General features: G+C 41.1%; 1 protein-coding gene and 1 non-coding gene across 4 annotated transcripts in view; one reads left to right on the top strand and one right to left on the bottom strand.

Moving 5' to 3' along the window:
- The window catches only part of UBE2E2 (ubiquitin conjugating enzyme E2 E2), a 325,579-nt gene that overhangs the window by 132,837 nt on the left and 174,735 nt on the right, over positions 1 to 18,007 (bottom strand). The gene's annotated exons all lie outside the window — the stretch shown is intronic.
- On the top strand, positions 5,308 to 5,380 carry TRNAA-AGC (transfer RNA alanine (anticodon AGC)). The gene has a single exon. It is a non-coding gene; the product is annotated as a tRNA-Ala (tRNA).

Genomic DNA, 18,007 nt, shown 5'->3' with positions numbered 1-18,007 from the left:
ACATTCTTAAAGTTCTTAAATAAATATGAAATACTCTTGGACATGAGTGTCACAGCAACAGTAGACGCATGTAAGTGTTTCAAAGGAGCCAAGTGGAGGGTTTTATTTTCTGTTGTTGATGTCAGTAATTAGACAACATGACATACTTAAAATCTTTAGCTCAAAATATTGCCTCCAGTGGTCAGCTGCCTTTCAAAAATAATAGCCCAAAGCTACACTGAAGGTACTATAACTTAAAAAAAGACAATCAGTGACACCCGTCCGCAGGTGGGGGGGGGCTGCTGCTGCTCTGGCCACAGGTTGGTATAACACAGCCATCTGCCTCCCTCCTGAGAGATGATGGCACATCCCCAACACATTAAGCTTTCCTTCCCCAATTCTCAGACTCAGGCTGGAGTAAGTGGATGGTGTTCCAACAATTCTAATTCACTGACAGGCATGACAGTGACCTGTCAATTGCAGAGTGGATTTTGTTTTCATTTGATGCTTCCAAATACCCAACTGACACCGAGTCAGGCCAAGTGACTCCAGAGGTTTGAGAGGTGACCCCAAAACCCCAGCACTGCTACCCCAGAGCTCAGTCCACACAATCCACGTCTCCTTGGAATTCTAACTAAAAGTCAGCAGCAAGGGGTTTTTAAAATAGCTTCTAGGTGTTTCAAATTTTCTCTGCTTGTTTTAGCAGACTCCTTGCCCACCCAGTCTCAGGGTTTAAATATCAAATTCTGGGGAGAGCAGGAAAGGAACTGGAAGTGGGGGGACACAAAATGGCAGGAGACACCTTCCAACAAAATCCAAGTCAAACGGTAACTCACCTCTTTACAGTTACTTAATATCTGAGAACCATTCTTCTAAAAGTGAAATTTATAAGTCACATACAAATCAACTTTAACTAGACTGAAACGTTCAGGCTGCTCTTACTTTACCCTTTATCTCATTATCTCACCTAACAGCTCTGGATTTCAAAGCTCTGACAGATTTGTCTGGCTGGCATGATCTGTGACCACTTCCTTTTTATCAAGAAACACAGTTTTCTCTTTTGATGCTCAAATATTTCTGTTCACACAGTATGAACCCTTGGCCTGTTTAGACTTTGAGGTACAAATGTTAACAGGGAGCTATTGCAGGTCATTATTTTACAGCTTACTAGGTATTTATTAAAAAAGATAAGCATGTCTTGGATTAATAAATACAGCTTTTCTGGCTCCACTGGTGGCTCATTCAGATAAACTGCTGAGATCAGGTAGGCATTAAGGCCGTGGGCGCTCAGACTGTGCAGGTGAAACACAGGTTGGGCAGGTCACCTGGAGCCACAGTACTTGAGTTACACATCTGGATTATAGGATGGGGGTGTGTAAGACAATGTATTTTGGCCGAAGGTGCTAATCTACCAAAACTCGTTAAAATAAAAGTATATCTTTTCCATGTTCAAAAGTTGGCGTCATGTGATGGGGGCTGCAAACTGCCTGAGGGGAGGGGTGGAGACAGCTGCTAAGAGGAGAGGCTGCAGAATCTTCACTGGAAGGGTGTGTGTAACTTACTCCAGATCTCCCAAGGTTTCCTCTCATCATCTTGGGAGCATTAGCAGCTTTAGGCAGCTGGCCAGCACTAGGGCTCACTAAAAATTCTAATTTCACATCCCAGATCTACCTTAATCCTAACATTTATCCATGAGAATCCCTAGCATCATTCCAGGGTTTAGACCCTGGGGAGGGGGTGCCCCGGAGTCTGGCAGCATCTCCTGGCACAGGTGCTATGAAGCACACTCTGCATGCCTCTAGTCCTTGGATTCCTGCCTCTGCCAAGTGACAATACATGATGACCAATCAGGAAGGGGTTCAGGCACGTGGCTTCCTTCTGCAGTGCGTATCAGGGGACAGGGTCTCTTACTACCCACAAAAGTACCTTATAAAAATAACAGGTCGTTTTTTATTTAAATCACATATAAAAAGAAAACATCACCACAAACTCAATGTCAAGAAATAGAAAATACTTCTGCCTACCTCTTTATAAGTCTGAGTTCTCCTAAATCTTGTGCTCTAATCAGATCTCCTTGTTGATGAAAATAATTTGACACTCTGGGAACAAATCTAATAATATTCATGATTCTCTTAAAATAAAGACAAGAATAGTTAAGAAATGTGTGGTGGGGTGAGTATTCAAACATACTTGCAAAGGAGCTACAAACATTACAAAAATACTGAGATGTGGTAGTCAGGAAACCCGGAGCTCTGGTGGTAAATCTGGCAATCAGAAACCCACAATCATTCTGATTCTTTAATGGTTTCGATCTGAGTACAACTGAAACCAAATATTTCAACTCATGAACTGCGTTAGGCTTCTCTTTTCCATTTACATGGGGGATAGGCCACATGCACAATACCGAATTTCATAAATATTTCAAGAATATATCAAGTTCATGATGCATAAAATATAATGAAAAGGAAAATGTTAATACTTTAAATATTTTCAAGTAAAAAGCACATGACTAAGGGCTGGGTAACTGCCTGTCCCTGGGCTGTGAAGTTTACTTAGGACCAGCTAAGGAAAGATCAAAATTGTACAACCACTGAAAGTGCCTGACATGTACGTTGAGGTTTGTCCCTTTTAATTCAGACCTTTTCAAACAAAGAACTTGTAATTCCAGAGAGAAGACAGGAACGTATTATCTAATTTTGAGTACGGCTTCTGCCAATCTCTTGTTCAAACCTTCCACAGGCTCCTAAATATCTACAGAAAAGAGCCCGTGTTCTGCTTCTGGTCCCCTAAATCCTCCATGATTTGGGGTGCTTTGCTTCCATCTTATTTCCTCCTGCTGTAGAATGAGGAAGCCTTTTTTCTAGACCAAGCTGAATTCCCGGGTCCTGCCCACTCTGTGCCTCTACCTGCGCTTGTTCTAAAGGTGCCTGGAACACTCTTCCTGCTTCTCTCTGCTCAAGTCTTCCCTGCATCCATTTTAAGTGCTTTAGGAGAACCTGTATTGGATCATGTTTGTGCTCCACAATCTTGGCTCAGAGACAGGCATGAAACGATGCTCTTCAAATGTCTGTTGAATTACACTGAGTCTATAACTGAGTTAAGACCCCTAAGCAGTACACCCCACACTGATCCAACTGGACCATTTCCAGTAACTGGTCTCTGCAGTCACCGCGCTTACACTGCGATCATTGCCCACTGGTTCTTCCCAAGCATCGCTCTGAACCTGTGGATGGAGAACACTGTGAACGTGCCCCTGTGAGGGCATCCCCCGCTCAGACGGCCACGGCAGCCCAGGCAGGAGACAGAGGTTATCGACATGATCTTATAGAGAACACCAAGAATCAGAAAGATGCAATGATGTGTCTGGAATCTCCATCTACCAGCTCAGGGATAAAGAGCGGAGGAGTCCCAGAACGTATAATCAGATTGGCACTGGAGAGACTGGCAAAGAAGCCCTGAGCAATGGACCTCCTCTCTTCTCCAGGCTCTTTCAGACTCAGCCAGCTCCTGGGATGCACACACTGTGCGTTTCTTCCCATGTGGTTTGGAATGGAACCCACGGTATTTCCAAGAGAGCCGTACCTTTCTCAGTCTTCATGGTTCTTTACACAATAGGTGTTTAAATAGCATTTGATGAATGAATAGACAGATTAACAAATAAAAAAGGACGGCTTTCAAACTCACTGAGTTCATGGCATCTCTTGGAGTGTTTCTTGTAAGTGGTCATCCGTCCACTGTGTAGGGCACAATGCTGCTAGGACACAGAGAGGCAGGACCACCGCTACTGGGAGAACATACATGCAGTTTATGACACAAGGAAGGCTGAGATCAGTATTGTGGGAGAAGAAGAGCCATGGAAATCCAAAGAAGGAAGATGGTGTGGTGTCTGCGGGAAACAGGCAAATCCCTATACAGACACGATGACATTCAACTCTGCCCTCACAAGGAAGGTTCTTGTGGTGACTCAGGGCCTTAAAGACTTCTCCTCTTTCTGGACTCCTATGGCATTAATGGCTTATGTTACCTTTTCAGCCTTAATGATGATGATGATTAGAAACTGTCTTCACCAAGTGCTTGCTGTATGCTGGGGATTCCGATCATTCGCGCTTGATCTGTACTGATGCACTTAACTCTCACAGCCTCGTCTATTACAACAGTCTCATTTTACAGATTAGCAAATCGTGGCACAGAAAAGTAAGTATCTTGGGGAAATCACACAGGGAGCCAGAGGTGGACCTTGGAACCACTGTGCATGGAACAAAAGGGTCTGTTTGGGGCAGGGCGGTCCAGGATAACACTTGGGAAGCAGCCTGAGAGGAAAGAGAGAACCAGACGTGGCAGGAGCAGCAAGAGAGAGGCCCCGAGGTGGGAAATGCCTGGTCCAGTTGTGAAGTAGAAAGAAGGCAAGGCGGATGTGGCCAGAGCGAGGGAGGGAGAGGGAACAGCAGAGGAGGGGCTGCAGAGCGGGGTAGGGGCCAGCTCAGGACGGGCTCGTGGGCCTGAGTACAGAGTTCGACGTGCACTCATCTCCCTTTATGCTGTGCAACCCTTGTGTCCTGCTCTCCAGGGTTAGAGACTCACTGGCAGAAACCATCTCTTACGTTTTTACATTACTTCTTGCAGCATCCAGCCCAGAGGATAAGAAATAGGACGGTGTCACCGTGTGCAGGAGTAGCTGAAAAGGTCTAAGAGAGGAGGTGCAATTGAGAAAGGGGGCATTCCAGACTCAGGGATGCCAGCTGCCCAGCTGCGGAGGGAAGGCAGAAAAGTTCTAAGAACAATGGAACATGGGGAAACAAGATTTTGTTTGGGGAAGTGAGGGTAGAATTTTTGAAGAAAAACTTTTCTCTGGGAGGAAGAAAACTCTAAATCAAGATACAATTAGAAAACAAGTTTCTACTGTATAGCACAGGGAACTATATTCAATACCTTGTAGTAACCTATAATGAAAAAGAATATGGAAAGGAATACATGTATGTATATGTATGACTGATGCATTATTCTGCACACCAGAAATTGACACAATACTGTAAAGTGACCATATTTCAATAATTGAAAAAAAAAAGATACAATTAGAACTCACACTTGGATTTCCTTTAAGAGGGAAATAAGTCCTCAAATTCTTTCCCAAATGGAAGTGTTCTAGTATTTTTATGAGGATCCAACAGATACTACAGTGTATAGAGTCCTAAGAAAACATGATTAAAAAATACCCAGAGAAAGTACTTAATTACTAATAAAATATTAACAGGTGATCCCACAAGGGGAGGCTATCCCATGCCACAGTGGAATAATCATGGGCGTGGATCAGAAAGTCCACAATTAGGGGGAGGGTATAGCTCAGTGGTAGAGCACGTGCTTAGCATGCACGAGGTCCTGGGTTCAATCCCCAGTGCCTCCATGAAAACAGTAAGAATTTTAAAAATTAAATAAATAAAAAATAAAACCACTCACTCAAACAAACAAACAAAAATCCTTAAAAGTAAAAAAAAAAAAAAAAAGAAAGAAAGAAAGCCCACAATTAGAATCTGCGTTTAGCCCCTGTGGTGTAAAGTCCTAGAAGCAAGGTTCAGTGTTAGGTGATGCTCTGACATGCGGTAAAATCAGAAAGGCCTTGAATAGCCTGCCAGTTGCCCTCCCATCCTGCCCTGGGGATGCTGGCCCAGCCCTCGGTATCAAAGGGCTCAGGTGCATTCCCGCCTACCCACGATCCGAACAAGCCAATCACATCCTTCCGTGTGGAGCAGGGGGTACCACAAAGCCTGCCTCCCACAGCCTCTGGCTGTCCACCATTCACAAGGGCAGCTCCCCTGTGGCCCTGTGTGGCCCGCAGTGTCTTCGCCTGGAGCTGCCAATCTCATCCTTCACGTGTCAGGTGTTGTGTGTTCAGCCATCCCATAACCCCATGGCAGGAATTTTTTTCTCATCAGAAGGGTGAAGAGGTGATCAAAATAGCCACTTACTGGATGTGTGACTGAGGCCTCAGGCTAAGTCACTAAACTTTCACCTCCAAGCCTTTTAGTCTGTGAAAGAAGATTAACAGTGTGCACCTTACGTGCTATTGTGAGCACTGTGTCCTGCAGTCCGGGTGAGCCTTGGGGTGGAGTCTAAGCCTGCCCCCACCCTGTCACCTCCTCAGTGTCACCACGACTGACTTAAAACCAAAGTGAAAATTAATAATAATTGAGTTGGAAACAATAGGTGGGGACATAAATGACAGATTGGCCAGATTTGGTTAAAACACAATCTGGCTTGTTAGCAGTAATAACATTTCAATTCCAGCTACCACAAAAAGAACTACAATGAAAATTTACAAGAGTTTTGGGCAAATAATGAAAGTAGACATGAAACCACGAGCGCTTGCAAGATACTGAACGGTAGTTCAACTGTATTTTGCGTGAATCTTGATATACAAATAATGCAGTAATTTATAGTGGTTTAAAAAGCTTTTCAACGAGCTAACATTCTGTGTGCAAATGCGTTATTTTTAAACAAATGAAAAATCTGGTTGCTTCAGATAAGAGACAAGGGGAAAAATGGAGCTAATAAAGCTTCACTCTGCTGGAATTTCCTTTTCTTCAGATTTTTCCTTCTTTATCACATCCCACCTTGTTTAAACACAGACCCCAAGGCATACATGTTTCCTGCCTTTCAATTTTTATGTAATGACATAATCTATACAAGCGTGTGTATTTGGAGAGGAGGAAAATTATAAATATACTTTATACATACACTCATAGATAAATGAAATTTTAGAGCTATAAAAAAGACGGAGGATGAGGCTTCTAAAATAGTGAAGATCCTTTTGGACACAGAGGGTGCTCATTTTGAAGTATCCTTTTTTGGACTAAGAAGTTGCTGACTTTAGGTTTTGGCTAGTTTAGTAGAGCTGATTAGTAATTGTCTCATTTGGGGGATGTAAATTTTATTCCCTTCAGAATTCTAGTTGGATATTGAAATATTACTTATTATTATAAAGTCTAAGATACCAGGTTATGCTACTCAGCAAGCAACTGAATGCCATCTTTTTAAAAACAACTTTATTGTAGGATAATTTCTGTATAGTAAACTACACATATTTCAGAGGTACAATTTGATGAATTTTGATAGATGTGTATATATATCCATGAAACCACCACCACAATCAAAATACCTAACATTTCCATCACTCCCCAAGAGGTATAAATTTCGAACTCCCAATTTACCCCTTCCCACTCCCTTTAGCGCCTGGTGACCACAAGTCTGTTCTCTTTCTGTGAATGCTATCTTGAGATATTTTTAATGTACCTTTTCAACATAGCTCCTGGGCTACCACATTCAATACACATTTAAGCATGAGCCTAAAGTAGATGTCTGTTAATATGTTACAAGGAATTTGTACAGTGATAGAGCTTGTAATAATAAAATAAGCAGGACACCCACTACTAATACGTTACAGTTATGCTGATCTCAAAAACATTAACTTTTACTCAAACAGCAGCAGTACTCTGTCCAGTCTATTAGCTACAGACAATGCATATTAGCTACAGACCATTGGAAATCTTTGTATGTTCAAAGAAAATGGTTTTTGCTGTATTACAGATAGTTACATATAACATTGATGGTTTATCTTAAATGCAAATGACAAAAAAAAGACAAAGGTCTCTTTTATTCTTACAAACAAGGTAGCTTAAAAATTTACCAGAAATTTTAATTTTTTGCTTCCATCAACATTTTATCACCTATTCGTTTATCATATGAATAGGGTATCTGGTAAAGGCATCAAAAGCTGAAAATATATAATGTTTAGTATTTTCAGTTGCAGCATAATCAAGAATCTCTTTATCCTAAAATCAAACAATGTCTGTTTTTACAGGACCACACATAAGGTTTATTATTTCATTATGAACTGTAAGAAAAAAGTAGCAGAAAAGAAGTCTGTATGTTACTGTTATCTAGAAATGAGTCCATATGTAACCACATCCCTATAGGATGAGACAGGGGGAGGACTATTCAAAGTATTGAAGTCATCTTTAATTGAATATGAAATATTCAAAAATGAGGAAACTACTACTAAATTGGGACAGAATAATAGGAAGCATTATTCTCAAATACTACACTTGTTGGGGAAAGAAAGTAAAGAGGAAAGGAGACCGTGTCAGAGCTGTGCAGAGATTTACGGTTTCAATTTACCAACACAAAGGTAAAACTGGTACCTTGAGGTATGCAGTTGTACAATAAAAAGCCTTCTACATATTTAATTAGAATCTGGTGAGATAATTTTTAATGTTATTAAAAAAAGTCTGTTTAAAGTCCAATGTGATAATCATTTTTGGAAATTTGCGTTTAAACGCGGGTATCATTTGTTGTAATTCTTGGCTTCTCCTTTTATTCCACCTTTCAATTATTAAACAGGAAGAGTATTCATGCAAATAAATATTCAAATAAACGGTAATTTGCACTTTATGGCACCTTTCAGTCCACAATCTTACAGCATTAATTAATTAAGAGGGTACTACTTATCCTAAATGAGGGTAATCAGAATCAAGAAAGGCAAAGACTCATGCTTTTTTTTTCTCTACACATACCATTTTGGAATTTGAAACTGCTTGTGATATAATGACTGTATTTGATCAAACTGAGAGACAATGCTACAGAAATTACTGAAAAGCCGATTTCTGGGCATAGCTGCAGAACATTTATCCAAATCTCCTGGACTGAAAGTTTTGTGTTTCCATGTGACCGTGATTAGTGGTATAGGGTTTACCTATGTGCTTTTCAGTTAAGGTATTCGATTTAAAGGTGGTCCTACATGAATTGTTTGTAAGAGCCTATTTAGTAATTGTACATCATAACCTTCCGATTATTTATCAGCTTGCACTACAGTACATGGGCCAACTTGGCCACAGTCTTATTGAAAATATTTTGAATTACATTTAATCCCTAAATATTGAGGTTTTATTTTCAAGAAGCATCACATAACTGCATTTCTGTAATGTCACTATTTATGACAACGAAATAACCAAACTCAGGCCCTTAACCTCCAGTCTGCAGGGCTTAGTAATTCAAATAAATGAAGACTACCTGAGCACAGGAAGGTTTTTCTCTTTATAGTGGTTATTACAAATAAAGTGGTTTCCAGAGACTAAAATTCTGTTTATACTGTTTTACTGTCCCTGCAAAACTCATTTAAGAAGCCATCCAAAGATGTCAGGAATGGTAATAAATCTGTAAAGTCCACATGTGACTCTTAAGATAGCTCTATTAAGTGTAATGTTATCTAAGAAAAGGACAATATAATTAACAGCTCAAGAGAAATCAAAGAATTTTTAATGGTTACAATCTATCCATAGTAAGCATATCACACTGGACTCACACCATTTCCCAAGAAGAACAAAAATTGGAGACCACATATGTTATTAAGTAAAGGAAAAATCTTAACAGGAAAAAAGCAAAAAAACAAAAAAACCCAAAACACCAAACAAAAAAAACCACTAATGGTCTGATTATTCAAATTTTAAAATCAATTAAGTTATGCTATCAAATACCTTTCATATAGTGAGCTCACAAACAAAATTTGCTGATTTCCTTTTAAACTGTAAAAACCAATTTTCCTCCACATTGGACTCAACTTACGTACTCCAAAAAGCATGATTCTTTGGTGAAGAGCAGTGGTTTTCAAATAGTGCTGTTTTAAGTTATTTCAAGGACTCTCCCTTTTCGCTACCCTTTCTCAGAGAAGGAGGGGCTATTTTAGTGAGGATTCAGCCATGTATTCCCACCCCAAATGGAGCAGCCCAGCTGTTACATGTGCTGGAGTTTGGGATCAATTCTGTCTGGACAAAGAGTTCTGCAGCTTAAAAAAGAACCTCACACCCAAAAACACTGTAAACAATTTACAAGCTGATTTTTATCTCCTTTCTTCTGCATTTCCCTCACCCACCACCCCACGTATACTAACATTTCCTACCCTTCAGATCCAGAGTGGGTAAGAGTGAGGGCAGGAGATGGGAAAGGGCTGGGGGAAGAAAAGGAAGAGAGGGCATTGCTGTTTAAGCTCCTCGTTAGATGTCAGCATTCTGCCGAAGGGGAGGACACACTGACCGGGAGGCGGAACGCATTTGAGCAGGTTCAGAGGTGGGGCTCTATATGAACAAAATTTGTTTTCAGGAGCCACGTGTCAGTGTCAGTGTCACTTCAGGACCGGAGGGGCTCCACTACCACATGTGCTCTTTGTCCCCGCTTAAGAAGAGTGGCCACAGTGACAGTGAGGACACCAGTGCTTCTAGAAAGCCAGGCCAAGAGGGCTGTCATTATTTTTGTTTCCACATCCATGGTTGCTGATAAGAGTAACAAAACAGTCACATCACTATGGATTATTTTCTTTCAAAAAACTGTAAAGGAAACCTAATTCCATTAATGCAGTAACAGTGGCCAGTGTTCTCAAATTGCCTTTTCAATGCCTCACAAGTTCCTGGAAATGTATCAAAATTCTATTAGCATGTAAAACTCTCCAATTAATTCACAAGGCTCTACTGAACATCTTTCCCACAGTGTTTAGACAATATATTTAATTCCTATAATGATATAAAAAAAAGTTGGCTAATATATTAAAACATCTATGAAGATTTGGAATTCAGTTAGAAAGTTTCTGGATGATTCTTAAACTATATAGTATTTGGGTCTTTTTTCCTTTTCATCTCCAAAGAAATTAGATTCTTTTTTAGACAAGAAGGCTTTTTTTTTAATTTTAGTTTTAATAACCAAATTTTGCTTTCCTCTTCTTACACAAAGAAAAGGTATATTCTTATGGTAATTTATTTGTAAGGATGGAGACAGAGGAAGGAGAAAGAGGAGCAATAATCTAGAGGGAAAAAGCACATCCTTTGCTAAAATGGAATAAATGGATTTAGTGTCTCCTGTGAGAATATGATATACAGATGTGAAAGTTAAAGTATTCAAATAATGATAATTTTTTTTCATTAAAAGATGAAATAGGCACCTTAGGATCTGTTTGTTCTCCACTGCTCATCAATAATACCCACCTGTTATACACAACACAAAAAAAAGCCGAATGACAGCATCTTAATGAATAAAGTCCCTTCATAGATTTCAAAAAATGAGTTAAGCGGCTGGTGTTAGGTCCACGACCTAACGCGCTAATGGAAACCTCGTAGGAGCAAGCGCTTCCTGGACAGACCTTAGTTTGAATTCTAGCTTAGCTGTGACTTTAGGTGAGTAATTTAACCTTTTTGAGGCTTATTTTTTCTCACATACAAAGAGTATGCTGACCCCGTAGAGTCGTTGTGAGGATTATAAATAATGTGGGCAAAGTATCCAGTAGAGGAGCGTGTACTAGGCTCTTAGTATACGTCACAAAATTAAAAGTCTTCAGTTAACTGAATCTTTAATAAATAACAGGAAGGAAAACAAGGGAATTGCAAACCATTGAAAAGTTATCAACACTTCAGCAAACATAAAAAAAAAATTACACAGTGATGCAGAATTTCAAGCGATGCAATCCCAGCATTAGTAGCTGAGAAACTGTGAATGGAAGGTTTTCGGTATGTGAGTTTAGCAGGGAAAGTGAAGGCTGGCTGGGGGCAACCGTTCCCTGAGGCAGCCCTCTGTTTCTCCGACTCTCCCTCCTGAGAAACATTCAGGTCAGCATCTTTCAACAGCCCACAGGGCACGGTCCCAAGTGGACCTCCATCACATTAAACAAAATGAATTCTTAGCAAGTGGACTCACCTATCTGACATTTTCTCTTCCATCATTCTTTGACACAGGCTTAAAATCTCAAAGTGGTTTTTTAAATACCGAAGCCTGACAAAATTATCTTTGTAATCTCTCAAGCAATTACCTCAGAATCTTTTCATGTCTGTTCTCCAACCTCCAATTCCGTGTAAAGGTACCCCAAAGATCAATTTTCCTCCCAGCCCACCTGTCTCATCTCACTCCACTGCTGTCCAGCCCCTGTGCACGCTGCTGTTTTCTGCAGTTTCTCAAGGGAGCTCTGTGGGCTGCAGACTCATCCACTCAGTTGTTAGATGCCCTGGCCAAATCCACACCCACCTGGGAAAGTGGGATCCGGCATTTCACAAACTTCCTAATTGGTTCTTATGTACACAGAAGCTTGTGAACTACTAACTATAAGATAAATAAATCTCACCACCACTAAGAATAAAAAACCAACATATTAAATGCTTCATGTGGGCCAAGCACTGGTCTAAGAGCTTCATGTGGATAAACCTGTTCAATCCTCACAACATCCCTATGTGGTAGCTGTTACGTTATCACTGTCTGCACTTGACGCTTAAGGAACAAGGCAGAGAAAGGTGAAGTAACTTGCCCTGGGTCACACAGCCGGAAAGGGGTGGACATAGGTTAAACTTAGGGAGTCTGCACCTTGTTCTTTGTTCTTCAGCGCCGCACAGACTGCTTCAGGCTATCATTCAAGGGCCCTGAGTCTCAAAACCTAACCTTTCCAGAGTAAATTCCCACTACCACCAGGATGAATGTGCTCCTTCATCTAGGCAGATTCTCATGTTTCACTGAGGTCATCAGAATCTCTAAATGAAACTGAGATAAGTAAAGAGGGCATTCATTGCGTTACTTATTGTAAAGCCAAGAGAGCAAACTCGAGGGCTCTGGCTCCACGTCTCTGGCCCCCTTCCTTCTTTGTGATGGTTTCATCTTCCATCTGGCAGCAAGACAGTGCCAGGAGTTCCAATCCTTACATCCAAGCGGGACTATCTCCAAAGGAGGGTGAGAGAGCAACCTCTTCTGTGTTCTCTTTTACGGATGGGAGGAAAACACCTCCAGACCTCACTCAGCTAACTTCCCCTCATGTCTCCTTGCTCAGGCCAATCCACACGGGAAATGAGATTCTTATGAATGGCTTGGACTAATTACTGGGGTAGAATGGATGTCAGGGTCAACTGTTATGACCACTACACTGATTTTTCTACATTTGGACATCCTGTATGCCTGTCTAGAAAATTCCTCCTTCTTTCTTCCAGGGTCTCCATTCCTCTGAACTTAGCTGTATTTTCTAAACCTCACGGAGTGTCAGGTATGAAGCTGACTCTACTGGAGACCTGCAGGTAAACTGGCAAGCTAGACTGACACAGTCCCTGCCTTCATGGAGCTTACCTTCTAGCACGGCAGCAGACAAAACCCAAAAAGCAGACCAAATGAGAATTATAAATTATAAAAGTAACAAATAGGGGGAGACAGAGCTATTTCAGTGATGTGGTGGTAAAGAAAAGCCTCAGATTACAGGGATATTAAGCTGAGACCTGCAGAGCGAGGAGGGCCAAGCAAGAAGTGGGAGGGACTGAGAACGTTCAAGGCCCCGGAGAGGGGACTTACTGGGGAGAGGTCCTCAAGCTGGTCCGGAGAAGAGTGGGAGGATGAGGACTGGGAGGCCAGGTCCCACTGGGTCTTCAGGGGCCTGGTAGGGAGCTGAGAGTTAGATTTTATCTCAAGCACTATGGGCCGTCACCAGACAGAGAAAATCCCCCTTCTATTCATGAAGTTTACTCGGCTACTGTGTAGTCTGGATGGGGGGCAGGGGGGAAGAACGCAAGCAAGGGAACGGGATGCTGGGGAGAGGAGACAATCAGGTGATTTATTTTGTAGGACTCAGTGGGGAATAGCACAGGGGGATGAGGGACAGGTGAAAACTGATTCCTGGAGTTCTGGCTTGAGCTACTGGGTGAATGGTGTGCTATTATGAATTGGGAAAAGATAGGGGCGGGGAGAGCTGTAAGAATCTGGAGAGTAAAATCAATTGCTCCCTCTTAACATGTAAAATTTGAGATGCTTGCAAAATGTCCAAATGAAAACATCTAGTAGGCAGTGGCACGGGTGGATAAGGAGCTCTGGAGAGAAAACAGAGTTGGGTGTATACACACAATGCCTACGTACATATGTGTATACACTTGGAAGTCATCAGCACGAGAAGTTCTACCATGATGACCATGGTGTGCAGTTTTGGGGGCATTTATCCTGCCTGGTGTTCTCTGAGCTTCCTGGATCTGTAGTTTGATGTCTGCCATTAATTTGGGGCCATTCTGTCATTATTGCTTCAAATATTTGTTTTTTTTCCCCTCTTTCTTCTCCTTACTCATATTTCCATTATATGAATACTATGAATATTTCTGTAGTTGTCCCACGGTTCCTGGATATTCTGTCCTGTTTTTTCCAGTACTTGTTCTCTTTGCTTTTCCTTTCTGGAAGTTCAACTGACATACCCTCAAGCTTAGAGATTCTCTCCTCAGCCATATGTAGTCTACTACTACTGAGTCCACTAAAAGCATTCTTCACTTCTGTTGCAGTGTCTTAGACCTCTAGCAGTTCCTTCTGGTTCTTTCTTAGAATTTCCCCCTCTCTGTCTACAGTGCCCATCTGTTCTTGTAGCCCCTCTATTTCAGCCACTAGAGTCCCTAGCATTTTAATCATAGTTCGTTTTCAATTTCCAGTCTGATAATTCCAGTATCCCTGCCATACTGGAGTCTGGTGGGGAGGGGATAGTTTGGGTGGCAGAGCACATGCTTAGCATGCAGGAGGTCCTGGGTTCAATCCCACTACCTCCTCTAAAAATAAATAAACCTAATTGCTTTGCCCCAGCCAAAAAAAAAATTTGTTTTTTAAAAGAGGGTATAGCTCAGTGATAAAAGTGTGCCCTTAGCATGCACGAGGTCCTGGGTTCAAACCCCAGTGCCTCCGTGTAAATAAATAAACCTAATTACTTACCCCCTAAAACATAAATAAATATACTGGAGTCTGGTTCTTTTACTTGTTCTGTCTCTTCAACCCGTGTTTTGTTTTTTTTTTTTTTATCTTCTAGTATGCCTTGTGTGTCTTTCTTGATAGCTGGATGTGCTGTACCAGGTAAAGGGACTTGCTTCCAGGGGGCCTTTAGTAACGCAGGGATGAGGTGTAGGAGAGGGGGTGGCTCTACAGTCGTACGATTAGATCAACCTTTCAGGGAGCCTTTGCCTCTGAATTGTGAGCTTCAGTGCTTCTCAGCTTTCCCTGGCTTAGGTGGGCCAGCACAATGAGAGTGGGCTGGAGTTAAGTATTTCCTCCCCCAGGTCAGTTAGGCTCTGATAAGCCCCCAGTAGCTTAGGCTCTGATAAATAATTCCTCTTGCAGATGGCCTTTGTTACAAAGAATAGAATGCTCTGGAGAATTTCAAAATGGTTCTTTTCCCCCTCCCTCTGTCAGGAGCATGAGAGCTTCCCTGTGAGACCCTAGTCAAGCTCCTGGAGGTAAAACCACAGAATTGTGGGGGCCATCATGACTGGGCTTTTTCACTCTCAGACTTGTTCACTCTGAACCTCTGAACCTTCAGCAGTGCATCAATTACAGGACTGGTTTCCACAGAGGTTTCTGCTCCAGTAAGTTGTGATTCTCTGTATCTGCCTGTCTGTCTCTCTAATTCAGGGGGCAACAGTTTGCCTTCTGACTCCTCTGACAGATATAAGGAAAGTTGTTGATTTTTTTCCAGCTTTTTACTTGTTAGCGCAGAATGACATGCAAGCTCCTTACAGGCTGGACCAGAAACTGGACGTCTCTTCGTTTTTTAAGTTACAAATTTTGGGGACAGATGGGATTTTAGAGATGATTTTGTTGAATCTTTTCTTGTTAGAGACAAGCAAGCATGGAGAGAGGAAAGTTAAATGGCTTGTCCACGTACCCAGAGCTACTTAAAGGCATCAGAACCTGGTTCAACTTCAGTAGTCCTTACTTCCTACTTGCAACTCAAAAGCAACTCTAACAGGATTACAGCTATGTTTATTGTTTAAAGATAAAGAGTCCTTTCTTAGAGAGACACATGCTGAAATACGTACAAGGGAATGATGTGAAGCCTGGCATTTGCTTTAAAATCTGAAGTGAAATGAGAGTGGGAAGGGGTATAGTTTCGCCGTGTGCTGATCATGTGATGGGAAAACAGACTTGATTTAGAATTGATGCTGTTATTGGAAGGCTTGTAAGTAAAGCTGATACCAACTCACTTGGCTTAGTTCATCTACCAAACCCTAGACGTAACAGCAACTCTACCAATTACAAATCAAACTGATTTATATAAAAGTCAGTCATACGTCTCCAAACTTCTCCATAGTTATCACAGAACCTCAGTCCCAGCTGAGATCAAGCTGGCATAATACTTAACTATGAACCTCTCAGACAATACGGCAACTCAATTTGCTTTTTCATTCTCAAATAAAATATTTTGCCTGCAGCAGAGGAACTTTCATTAATGGTACAATGTGCACAAGACTGTAAAAAAGAGTGCTCATTAATCCAAACAATAGGATTAAATTTTCTATATTTTACCCTCAGAAACCAGAAGAAAAAGCCATCGAATTCAGTACCTATTAAGGCAAATACAGGAAAATCAAAAAGGTATTCAAGTCTGTTAATATTTGCTCTCCACGGAAGAAGGCTACCCAGTCCTCCATTAGAGGAGATCAGTCAGTTGACTGCTTCTTTAATGCCTGATTGTAGATAAATTAATTCAGTTAGGAAATCACATGTACCTTTAATATGATAACTACAAGTCTTTCATGTCTTTTCATTAATCTTGTACTATAAATTATGTAGTCTTTGCTTTATTTCTTAAGACTTATCTGGTTGAATACAGAAAAGCTTAAAGATTCACGTCTTACTTAATTTGGTATTTTCTGTAGAGCTTGGCACAGTAAATAACTACCAAATTAAATAAAGTTATCAAACAGTACTTACCTTTCCAAATTAGTCAGGGAAGAAAAGCTTGAAGGGAAACTCTTAAAATATCCACTCACTCTCAAAATTCTCAGTAGTGGACCCTCTCACAATTCAAGAGGTCAACCACTAGACTAAGCCTAAGCCAGGCGAAATGAGCCCCCCTGAGCACCGTGAATTAAAGGAGGGGGTGGTTCTGTTTTCGGCATGCCACAGCTAAGGCGTGGGCTTTAGTCTTGCAGATAGGTAGCACTGGAACCCATGTACCACTGACCTTAAGAGCACTGGGATCTTGTACTACTGATCTTCAGATTCAAGAAGGGATGTGGGATTTATGACTATGTTCTCACTGATAACATTCATGAGTATCCTAAGAAAGACTTCATACATGTTGCAAAAGTGTAATTGCCCATATTCCAGTTTAAGATAATGTATTTTAAGCACCTGGTACCTATGATAACAATTGACTTAGAAATGAATAAATACACTGGTCAAGCAAACATGATACAGATTACAGCTTTAGTTTGTTGTAAAGTAATTAAAAGCAGTTTTAAGTAAAAGAGGACCAAGAACCCTTATCTAGGCTGGCAATATATTAACTGTCATCCTGATAAGGGACAAACAATTGTTAAACATTAAAACAAGAGTATGATCTTGAGAAAAGATTATATACAATGAGAAAAAATGAAATAGCAGGGCTTTATTTTCATATCCTTACTATTAAGATAAGCAATGACAATGTATAGACAATCCCAGTTAAGAATTTAAAAAAATTATCTTTAGTTCACTTCACATCACTAATGGGGTATACTTCCGAGATACCTGCAGTTACAGCTGGAATACACTGACTTTAGTTGAAGTGCTACCTATGACACAATTCTACATGTAGTCAAAAGAATAAAGCAATTACAGCTTCAGAGACTCGAAAGCTTTGGCAGAATGCTGTGATTCCTTACCACAGAAGGGACCGTTTAAACAAGAACTGCAAACCAAGGACTCTGCCTCACATAGTGTAAGTGGTCAGCAAGAGAACCTAAGTCTTCAAGAGTAATGCACTCCGTCGTCCAGGGTGGGAGGCTGTTCTGTCACTTTTGAACATAAAAGTGAGCATTGGGCAGAACAGCTAAACAGGGACCTAGGATTTGGTGATTCAAGACTCTCAGGACAGGAAGGAACTTGAAATGTTGTCTTGTCTAAAACCTTCATTGTACCTTCCTGACAACTCACCATCCACCATCAACTTGAATGCCGCCTTCTAAAACAAAATATTTCCAAAACAAACAGCCTATATAGTTAGCCCTCCACATCCATGGAT

Source organism: Vicugna pacos, chromosome 1 (assembly GCF_048564905.1).
Source record: "Vicugna pacos chromosome 1, VicPac4, whole genome shotgun sequence".
Classification (NCBI taxonomy): domain Eukaryota; kingdom Metazoa; phylum Chordata; class Mammalia; order Artiodactyla; family Camelidae; genus Vicugna; species Vicugna pacos.
Note: the sequence above shows the minus strand (reverse complement) of the source record. Positions and strands in the feature narration are given on the sequence as shown.